This window comes from Pongo pygmaeus, chromosome 9 (assembly GCF_028885625.2).
Source record: "Pongo pygmaeus isolate AG05252 chromosome 9, NHGRI_mPonPyg2-v2.0_pri, whole genome shotgun sequence".
NCBI lineage: Eukaryota > Metazoa > Chordata > Mammalia > Primates > Hominidae > Pongo > Pongo pygmaeus.
Genome location: NC_072382.2, coordinates 1,649,573 through 1,660,505, shown reverse-complemented (window position 1 = coordinate 1,660,505; position 10,933 = coordinate 1,649,573). Strand labels below are relative to the sequence as shown.

The 10,933-nt window shown below is 58.7% G+C and overlaps 1 pseudogene; it reads right to left on the bottom strand.

The window, feature by feature from the left end:
• Nucleotides 1–3,201: 3,201 nt before the first annotated feature.
• On the bottom strand, nucleotides 3,202–5,075 carry LOC129007612 (actin nucleation-promoting factor WASL-like; annotated as a pseudogene).
• Between the last annotated feature and the right edge of the window lie 5,858 nt (nucleotides 5,076–10,933).

The window sequence follows — 10,933 nt, the reverse complement described above, 5'->3', positions numbered from 1 at the left end:
CTGACACCTCCACTGTGCATGGCTGGGGTGAGAAACCAGGCAGAAAACAGCTGCTTCGAGGCCAGAATTACAGGTAAAGAGTTCAGCATCCTCCCCGTTGTGGGGGAACTGTGGAGCACGAGGCCTTCCAAAAAGAGGCCCTGGCGTCAGCACAGACCACGAGAGGGCTGGGCTCGGGATCAGCGCCACTGAAGGACCCTGCCTGCATGGAGGCGCGTGATCCAATGTTCTTTCCTTGCTGGCAGCAGAAAATGTTACTGGCTCCGAAGGAAGATGACAACATCCTGCCTCTTTGCTGATGTACGTGCACAGCATCCAATGCATCCAGGACCTCTCAGGGCGCCAGACCCTGGCTCTGTGCTTCAGTTGCGTGACTTGGGCAAGCTTCTCATTTCTCCCGCCTCAGTCTCCTCTCACCTCACAGAGCTGTCATGAGGCATGCTGGGCACATGCAGCTCATAGAGAAGGGCTGGCTTCCTCCTTGCACCCTTGCTTCCCTCCTTCCTCTCTCCAGCAGGCAGGCTGATTGTGGAGACGTCTCCTGGGCAGCATGTGTCAGCAGGGATTTATTTCATGGGGACAATGAGAATTAGCATCCACTCTTGCGAGCATCAAGTCACTGAAGGACAAAGCCCTGGCAGCAGAGGAGGCTGTCGCCCTTTCCCCAGGGCTCCACATCTGTGGCTGCTGGTCCCCCAAAACCCTGAGAGTTAATAATCCACGCCTGACCGAGGGCAATGGAACGAGGTCTTATCAGGAAAAGCAGGCAGGTCCTCTGCCTTCCTAAAAATTAATGTTTTATCATCAGACTATGAACATGATAATTTTTAAATCTCAACGCTGGAGATCACGGGAAAACATTCTCTCAGGGGCAACATGGAAATCGCTGTACTTTGTACAGGGTGACCCAGCCCATACTGTCAGTCTGGTGAACTCCCTCACTCTACAAAGCCCCCCTCAAATCCCCCCTTCTCTCTGCACAGAAAGCCACAAATTGTTTCCTGCAATAAAGAGCCTGACTCCGTTTTTATGATGTTTGACGGCTCACTACTTTGACGCCTCACCCATTCCTCTTCCCGTGTGCCCCACAGCAGGGCAGGTGCCTTTGGTGCCAGTGAGAGGCTCAAGCTCTGCAGGCTGCTGCCCATGCGAGGTCATCACCCCATCCCTGAGGCATAAGAAGAGCCCCACGCCAGCTCCCTTCCTGAAGCCACCCTGCACCCCGTGAAAGCCCAGCTAGGTAAGTACCACACCCTTTCATCTCTTCCCGGTGTGTGGGAGCGTCATCAGGGTTGATGGAGGAACCACCTTTGGGTGGGGTCCCTCCTCTTTTTCCAGAGTGACCACAGCACTCCACTATTTCTTCTTTTCTTTCTTTTTTATTTATTTATTTATTTTTTTGAGATGGAGTCTCGCTCTGTTGCCCAGGCTGGAGTTCAGTGGTGCTATCTCTGATCGCTACAGCCTCTGCCTCCTGGGCTCAAGTGATCCTCCCACAGCAGCCTCCCACACAGCTGGGACTACAGGCACACGCCACCACACCTGGCTAATTTCTGTGTTTTCAGTAGAGATGGGGTTTTACCATGTTGACCAGACTGGTCTCGAACTCCTGACCTCAAGTGATCTGCCTGCCTCGGCCTCCCAAAGTGCTGGGATTACAGGCGTGAGCCGCTGCGCCCGGCCAGCACTCTCCTATTTCTGATCCAACTGCATTGTCATACAGAAATCACACCTTGATCATGTTTACAGACTCATTTCTACACATAGATGCATGTCTCTGATTCCATGCACTGCAACGGTCATTGCATTTAAAAAAAGAGGCAAAAGCACGTCACCCAGCGCCTCGGAAGACTCAGCCTCTGAGGGGTCCATGGTTTCTGCTTGAAAGGCCGATGGCTGCTTTGCAGAGATCCAGTCGTGAGACTCATACCTTTCTATTCCGACGAGAGAACATTTCTGCACAAGACCTAGGTCAGGGTTCACGTGTCTGTCCCTTGCGTTCTGCAAAGGACCGGATCGTAAATGGTGCAGCTCTGGGGGCCACCCGGGCCCTGTGGAAGGAACTTGTCCCTGCCGTCGTGGGGGATGCAGCTGCACATGGCCTGTGGACGTGCTCCAGGAAGGCGCCTGCGGGGGTGGCTGTGAACTCCTGCTGTCCCCAGCACATTCCCTGTTGACACATCCTGGCTGGGAGATGTCTCCACAATCAGCCTGCGTGCTCCGAAGTGAGGGGGAGAGGGGAAGGAAGGAGGTGAAGGGGCAAGGAGGAAGCCATCACTTCTCTATGAGCTGCGTGTGCCCAGCAGGCCTTGTGACAGCCCTGTGAGGTCGCGCACGTGAGAAGAGACTGAGGCGGGAGAAATGAGAAATAAAAACTGAACGTGAGTTCAATTCATCTTGCGTTTCCTTCAGTACAAAATGTGAATTTCATATCAGTATTTTGCGCAACCAAGTACTCTTTGTCCTATGACTTTTATTCAGACACTAAACAGTGTAAACTGATTCACACCTTCTGGGCTTCACCACCACAGGGGCCAGCAGGCCTGGGTCCCCCCACCCACCAGGAATGATGGATGCAGCTAGGCCGGCCCGGCATGTCTAGAGACAATCAAGTCTCTAGAGGGGGTGACGGCCGTGGAGCCTGAAAAGCAGTTCCATAGTGTCTGCAGCTTCTGAGCACTGAGGGATGAGCCCACACACACAACACAAAACAGCCACAGTGACCCGACCCACACTGTCCAGATGATGGGGCCACATAGGATTCCCACAGTGGGAGATGCTGACCTGGACAAGAGAGGGCAAGGGACAGAAGCTCCCAAGATCCAAGGTAGGGCCCTGCGGGCAAAATGGCGAAGAGCCGCCTTGCACTGCAAATGGGCCCTGAGGTCCAGGGCTGCAGGAGCAGGGTGGGGAACCCGGCCAGATGGAGGGGCAGACACCGGCACTCGCTGCCTACGTCACCGCCCTCAGTGCTGCCCACAAGCAGGTGCCCCACTGGGTCCCACCACCCCAAATCCCACTGCCGGAGCCGGGCCCAGCTCTGCCACCCCCTGCCACCCGGTGCGGCACCCAGGCCCTGCTGGCGCAAGGCCACGGCTAATCTGCTCTCAGAGGAAGCTGAGGAGGCAGCCCTGCCCTCGGTGTTTCCCAAGCCCCCTTATCCCAGCAGATTCTTCTCGGGGAAGATAAGCTCCCAGCTTAGCCAGGGCGGGTGGGAAGTCAGAGCTGCTTCCTTAATTGGCATTTTCCAGTTGAGAGCACATTCTCTACCTTTTTCACTTGGATCAGCTAATTGCCAAATGTTTTCATTTTTGAGAAGAAGTAAAATTGCAGAGATTTGGGATTTAGGGAAGGAATGCAAGGATCAATTTTGCCTAATTACGAAATGTCTCGGCGGTCACTGTGACGGGTCCCAGAGTCGGCCGTGTGGACCCCGGGGCCTCCCGGGCGGTGGGGGGCCGGGGGCTCTGATGCAGATGTTTACCTGATGTCGTGGGCCTGAATCTGGTTTACATTGGAAATCAGACTGTTTACAGGCCAGCACATCTGCCTCTTCCTCTGGCTCTCCTTCATTTTGCTGTAATGTTCTGCAGGTCTCGCTGGGGTCTCTGTGGGAATATCTGTGACACGGAGTGAGCCAGGCCAGCCCGGGGCGGCCCCATCTGGGGACAGCAGCTCACGGCCTGGCCCCGGGTGGGCAGCCCGGGCCTGGGTTGGCGGTGGAGATGGGGAGGGTCTGGGGGCCCCTGGGCGGGTGGTGGGGGTACCATCAGCCCGGCTGCAGGGTTCCAGCGGAGAACAGGGAGCCTTCTCCATCCTTGAAAACCATCGCGGGGACAGTGGACTCATCAGGATGCCGGGACCCTCTAGTGTGTTCTGGAAGCAGAGGCTGGGTGTGGGCACGGGAAACTGTGATTGTCCCCAGACACCGAGAGGTCCACAGGACCCCCAGTACCCAGACCCCGGCTGCAGATCAGGGGCCCAGTCATGTATCAGTGAAGGAGGAGAGGAGCAGGGGCCACAGACAGGGCGTCCAGGAGGGCAGAGGGTCCAGGAGGGCAGGGGGTCCAGGAGGGCAGAGGGTCCAGGAGGGCAGGGGGTCCAGGAGGGCAGGGGGTGCAGGAGGGCAGGGGGTCCAGGAGGGTAGAGGGTCCAGGAGGGCAGGGGGTCCAGGAGGGCAGGGGGTGCAGGAGGGCAGGGGGTCCAGGAGGGCAGGGGGTCCAGGAGGGCAGGGGGTGCAGGAGGGCAGGGGGTGCAGGAGGGCAGGGGGGCCAGGAGGGCAGGGGGGCCAGGAGGGCAGGGGGTGCAGGAAGGCAGAGCCACAGCACGATGGGTGCTGCCGCTACAGGGGGCTTCACCCCAGCAGCCCCCTGCACTGCCCCTCTGACAGCCTCCACCTTCGACCCCCCAGAACAACGGGCTGTTGCGGCGGCTCTGGGGGCTGCGGCTGCCGTGGGCTGAGACCCTGCTGCTCTTCGTGGAGACACTGATGTGTTTCCCAGATCTCCCGGGCCCACCCTTAGCCTCCAGGCTGACCAGGCTTCCTGGGCCTCCTAGGACGCAGCCCTGTGTTTCCTCCTCCAGGATTCTGGATGGGAATCTGTGGCTGCCAATATCCAGCTGCCCGCCTTCCCCTCTGCCCTGTCCCCTTGCTGTCATGGCCTCCTTTGTCCTCCCTGGAGATGCAGAGAGCAGCCCCGTTCTCAGTTACCTGGCCTTCTGGGTTCTTGGGAGGTTCTGACCTCTTCCCAGCAGGGGCCCTGGGGGCTGCGTCCTGCCTGGTCCAGGCCTTCTCACCCTCACCTCCCTCTGGGCTCAGGGAGCTGGGGCCACACAGCCCAGAGAGCCTGGTCTGCCCAGGACAGGTCACCCTCCTCCTGCTCCCAGGAGTGCCTGCAGCCCTGTCAGTTTCCAAGAGTGTCTCCTTCAAGCAGCCTCGTCAGGCTGAGCCACCCCCAGTGCCCTCTCTCCTCCAGCAGCCGCGCTCCCTGCCCTTCCTCCCCACCTGCAAAGCCTCCTGCCAAGCCTGACACCTGCGGGTTCTGTCTCCCACACTCCAGGGGCCTCCTCCACATGTCAGTGACCTCTGACACTCCACGGCCTCCTCCACATGTCGGTGCCTCTGACCACTGTTTCAGACCCACAGCTCCTGGGTGTACTCAGCATTGGGTCCCGATGGCACCAGGGCAGCACACTCACTGCAGATCTGGCCTGAGACTCAGCAGCCGGGCACCCCCATGAGATCTAGTTTCTGAATGGCGTCGTCACCTGACTGGGCATACAGGCCACAGGCCCCGTGGTCATTTGGGCACTGACCCCTCTCACACCCCCCAAATCCCACCTGAGAGCAGCCCATCAGGCAGGCCCCGTATATTGGATGCCTCTAAGTATCAGCCTTGATGTCCCTCTAATTCCAGCCCTGGTGTCTTCTCCCCGGGACACCCTGCTGCTCCCTCTAGCTGTGCCCTCCACGGTGACTCCAGACATGCACACTCAGCCTCTTCCCTCCAGGACCAAACTCCTCAGCAGCTCCCACTGCTCCCAACATGCCATCCAGCTCCTCAGCCCAGCAGCAAAGACAGGCACAGAACGGCTCCCGAACCCGTCGCTCCGGTCCGGAGAAGGAGCCCTCCACCCTCCACGCTCCATTCGCTGTCCCCTCGCCGGCCCCTGTGAGGAACCCCGGCCAGAGACACCAATGGCCGCCACTGACTTTCACCCTGTCCTGAATCACAGGACCAAGGAGGCTGCCCCGACAAGGGTCACTTCCAGACTCACTCCCTGTCAGCCACCGCCACATGCCTGCCGTGGGAGCACTGGAGGACTGGGGGTACTCTGTCAGTCAGCCTAACAGGATGGTCCTTCCTTCCTTCCTTCCTTCCTTCTTCCCTCCTTCCATCCCTCCCTCCCTCCTTTCCTTCCTTCCTTCCTTGCTTCTTTCCTCCCGCTCTCCCTTCCTCCCTTCTCTGCTCCCTCCCTCTCTCCCTCTCCCTCCCTTCCTTCCTTCTTTCTTTCCTTCCTTCCTTCTTTCCTTCCTTCCTTCGTTCTTTCTTTCCTTCCTTCCTTCCTTCCTGCTTCTCTCCCTTCCTCCCTCCCTCACTTCCTTCCTTCCTTCTTCCTTCCCTGCCTCCCTCCCTTCCTTCTCTGCTCCCTCCCTCCCTCCTCCCTCCCCCTCCTTCCCTTCCTCTCTCCTCCCTCCTTCTCTGCCTCCTCCCTCCCCCTTCCCTTCGTTCTTTCCTTCTCTGCTCCCTTCCTCCCTCTTTCCCTCCCTCCCTCCTCCCTCCCCCCGCCTTCCTTCTCTGCTCCCTCCCTTCCTCCTTCCTCCCCCTCCCTTCCTTCCTTCTCTGCTCCCTCCCTCCTCCCTCCCTCTCTCTTCCCTCCCGCCTCCCTTCCTTCCTCCCTCCCTGCTCCCTCCCTCCTCCATCCCTCCTCCCTCCTCCCTCCTCCCTCCCCCCTCCCCACTCCCTTCCATCCTTCCTCTCTGGTCAAATGTGGGTACATGAGATTTCCCATTGTCACCACGGTAAGTGCACAGTTTCCGTGGCATTGAGAACCTGCCCATGGCTGTGCCGCTGTCGCCACCATGCAGCTCCAGCACCTTTTCATCTGGCGAAACTGGAGCTCCGTCCTGACTAATCACTCACTCCCATCGGCCCCTCTCACAGGCCCTGCTGACCACCATTCTGCCATCTTTCTCTTGAATCTGACTCCTCTGGGGGCCTTCCACCTGCGGGGTCACAGCACTGGTCCTATTGTGACTGGCTGGCTTCACTAGGCACGAGGTTGTGAAGGTTGGTGGCGCTGCTGCATGCATCAGTGCACACTCCTTTTCTGGGCTCGGTAAGACCCCGAGGTGTGTGTCTACCCCATTTCAGATCCCCTCACCTGCTGGGTTGTTTCCACCTTTGGGCTATTGTGACTGCACGGCTGTGAGCATGGGTGTCTGAGTCCATTCTGTGTGGCCATAAAAGAACCTCTGTGATGGGGTAATTCATCAAGCTCACAGTTCTGCCGGCTGAGAAGTTCAATGGCATGGCCATGGCTTCTGCTGGAGGAGGTCAAAGGGGAAGCAGACACGGGAAGAGAGATAAAGCTCAGGGATGTCTTGGCTTCAGAACAAGCCCCGCTCATGGGAACAAATCCATTCCCATGGGAACTCACCCCATATCACAAGAGGAGAATCACTCCCAGCACCAGGCTCTCCCCAGGGAGTCCCTCCCACGACCCACACGTCTCCCTCCCCTCAGGCCCCATCTCCCTGCGCCGCCACACTGGGGGTCCCGTGTCAACAAGAGTTTTGCTGGGAACAGATGCACTGACTACATCCAGGCCGTGGCAAGGGCTGTGCAAGTATTGGAGTCCCTGCTTTGATTTCTTTTGGGGATAGACCTAGGAATGGAATGGCAGCTTCGCAGGGTAATTTTGTGTTTACCTGTTTCTGGAAGGAGCACAGTGAGCTGGCTAGAGCAGGCTCTGTGCTCCTTCCTGCTTTCCAGGATGCAGATGAGATGGCAGGTGCCCCAGCAGCCTTTGTCAACCATAAGGCATGGATTCCTCACCTTAGGCTCAGGGAGCACGGAGACTGAGGGCCGTGGACTCAGGGTGAGTTGGTGGTGCCTCCATCGCAGACCCACAGACTCTGTGTCCAGCCCTTCCAGAAAGGTGACAGAAATGAAAAGTCTGCCTTATGGAAGACATGGTTATTCAGAATTTTCGGTTCTGTATGGTCTCCTTAGAAACATTAGTAGAATTTTTAAAATGAAAATAGCCCATGTTCATTGTGAAAAAGTGAGCCATGGCCTCCAGGCCACTGGAGCCACAGAACCACCACGCTTTGCTTTTGTTTCTCACTCCCCGATTTTCCCCACATAGGCACCGACGATTTCCCTGACAGCATCATCATCACGCAGCTAGGCGGCTGACCCGCGTCTTCCTCATGACGTGGAATGGTTTGAGTCAAGGGTTTTCATGGCCATGAGCCACGTGGAGGCTGTGCCTTTTGTTTCCTCTGAGAAATCTTCAACCAGCGCCACTCTCAGCCTCCCCTCTGCCAGCGCTTCTGTGACTACACCTGCATTCGTGGGCTGTGGCTGCGAAGCACAGGAATAATTTACGGCTCCTGGGGCACTTTGCTGGGCTGCTTCCGGAAAAGTTGACCCCTGTCTGCAAACCAGCACTGCCCAGCATTCTTGTCCCACCAAGCCTGACTGCGAGGCTGTTGTGGCGTTGCCACTTTGCTCGGAAAGGGCCCCTTATTTTTATTTCCCTTGCATTTTTTCAATTCTACCATGACCATTTTTCATACATGTGGCCATCATTGTATTTTGCCCCCATTTTGTGAGGTTTAGCGTATTCTTAAAGTTTCCTGGGTTTTGAGGAGAGCATATTCTGTCATTATATTTAACAGGTGTTTTCCCCAGCTTGGATTTGTTTGGCCATTAGCTTCTTTTCTGCTATTTTACACTAGTTTGTTATTCTTCACTATAAAAGGACTCTGCCGAGGGTCCCCATGCTCCCCATGCTTCGGGGTGTGAGGTAGCAGGGGAAGGCAGGTGTCCTTCCTTCTTTGAAGTGTGGGTTGGGGCAGGACAGCAGACCCTGGGGTCACTGCTGAGGAGGAGAAGGATGGGATTAGGACTGTTCTCTTCCTGGCCTCATGAGCTTCCCCAGCTCCTTCTCCTGGTTGGAGAAGAAACCTCCTGATTGTCACAGAGAGTGAGTTTGCCCGTGGAGCCTTTCCTGCCCGGCTCACATAGAACGGGCTGTGAAGTCCCTCCACTGAGCAGCACGTGCCAGGCCGGGTGCCCACGACTGTTGGGAAAACCCAGGCCTGTGTTCCAGGAAGCAAAGGTCTTTAGATGAAGGTTTTAAGAATGAAAATTAACCCACAGAATGGTGAGGTCAGTTGGAGCCTGGATTCTATGGGGTAAGACAGCCACAGCCAGTTGGGCATCCTGCTCCTTCCCTTTCCCCTGTCCCTGCCCGCTGGCCGTGCCCTAGAGCAGGGGCACACTCGGAGCCCAGCCCAGCGCCAACCCCTGCTGCCTGCAGGCCTGCGAGGTCCCACAACCCCTTGGCATGCAGCGACAGCCCGGGGCCAGGTGTGGGTGAGGCTTGGGATTTCCTGGCACAGCTGACTTCATGTTGTGTTCTGGCAGCCTTGGGTGGTGTCGGCAGATGCAGGAAGCCACGGGCGCAGCACCCTGCCTGTCCCGGCCGTGAGTGCTAATGCAGAGTGGGTTCTATGACTGGTCACACAGGCAGCCCGGTGGGTGCAGGTCATCCCAGGGGATGGCCTTGCACTGCCTGGTCCCCGGGGAGGGGAGGGTCTCTTTGCTGACCACACTGTTTGCTGCGTGCTTTTTGTTTGCCAAGGGCTGCAATGTTTGTCATCTGCCACGGTGTTTGCTGCCGGGTGAAGAATTGCTGGCCCTGTGTTGTCACCTGGGCCCACCGTGACAAGGTCCCCACCTCTGTTGTGGGACTAGGGGACAAAGTTCCCTGCTGTTCACACTGCAAGTGACAAGGGTCCTGGTCTCTGAACCAGGAGCCTCCGAGCCCTGCCCCACAGAGCTGAGCCCTGGCTGGGAGCAATGTTCTTTTGGGGAGACAGCAGCTTCCTCACCTCCATGTACAGCCAGATGCCACGGGCTGTGGGGAGTGGGACAGGGCTGTAGGGAGTGGGACAGGGCCGTGGGGAGTGGAACAGGGCCGTGGGGAGTGGGACAGGGCCGTGGGGAGTGCGACAGGGCCGTGGGGAGTGGGACAGGGCCGTGGGGAGTGGGACAGGGCCGTGGGGAGTGGGACAGGCCTGTGGGGAGTGGGACAGGCCTGTGGGGAGTGGGACAGGGCCGTGGGGAGTGGGACAGGGCCGTGGGGAGTGGGACAGGGCCGTGGGGAGTGGGACAGGGCCGTGGGGAGTGGGACAGGGCCGTGGGGAGTGGGACAGGGCCGTGGGGAGTGGGACAGGGCCGTGGGGAGTGGGACAGGGCCGTGGGGAGTGGGACAGGGCCGTGGGGAGTGGGACAGGGCCGTGGGGAGTGGGACAGGCCTGTGGGGAGTGGGACAGGGCCGTGGGGAGTGGGACAGGGCCGTGGGGAGTGGGACAGGGCCGTGGGGAGTGGGACAGGCCTGTGGGGAGTGGGACAGGCCTGTGGGGAGTGGGACAGGGCCGTGGGGAGTGGGACAGGGCCGTGGGGAGTGGGACAGGGCCGTGGGGAGTGGGACAGGGCCGTGGGGAGTGGGACAGGTCTGTGGGGAGTGGGACAGGTCTGTGGGGAGTGGGACAGGTCTGTGGGGAGTGGGACAGGGCCGTGGGGAGTGGGACAGGTCTGTGGGGAGTGGGACAGGGCCGTGGGGAGTGGGACAGGTCTGTGGGGAGTGGGACAGGGCCGTGGGGAGTGGGACAGGGCCGTGGGGAGTGGGACAGGGCCGTGGGGAGTGGGACAGGTCTGTGGGGAGTGGGACAGGGCTGTGGGGAGTGGGACAGGGCTGTGGAGAATGTGTTTATTGGTACCCATGAGACAGTCATAGGCTGACATTCAGCTTCTAAGCAGGGTAGGGTCTCCTGTCTGACACATGTCTTCGTGGTCACCCAAGCCCCCGAAGGTACTGCTCTGTCCTCATCGTCCCTCTGCACCCATGGTGACCCGCACAGCTCACCCCGTCCATCTTAACGCCCTCTCTCCTCTCCCCTGCTGCCCCTACACTCCCGGCTGTCCCCTGTGCAGACTTCGCAGCTTCTCCGCGTCCATCAGCTCTGAGGCTCCTGGAGGCCTTCTCTCTTCTCCTTCTCCCCCTCCTCCTCTCTCTCCCCTCTCCTTCTCACCCTCCTCTCCCTTTTCTTCCTCTCCTTCCACTCTCCCAATCTCCCAGTCTCCCAGTCTCTTTACACAACATCTGTGCACCAGAAATTTTAAATATGGCCCTGCAG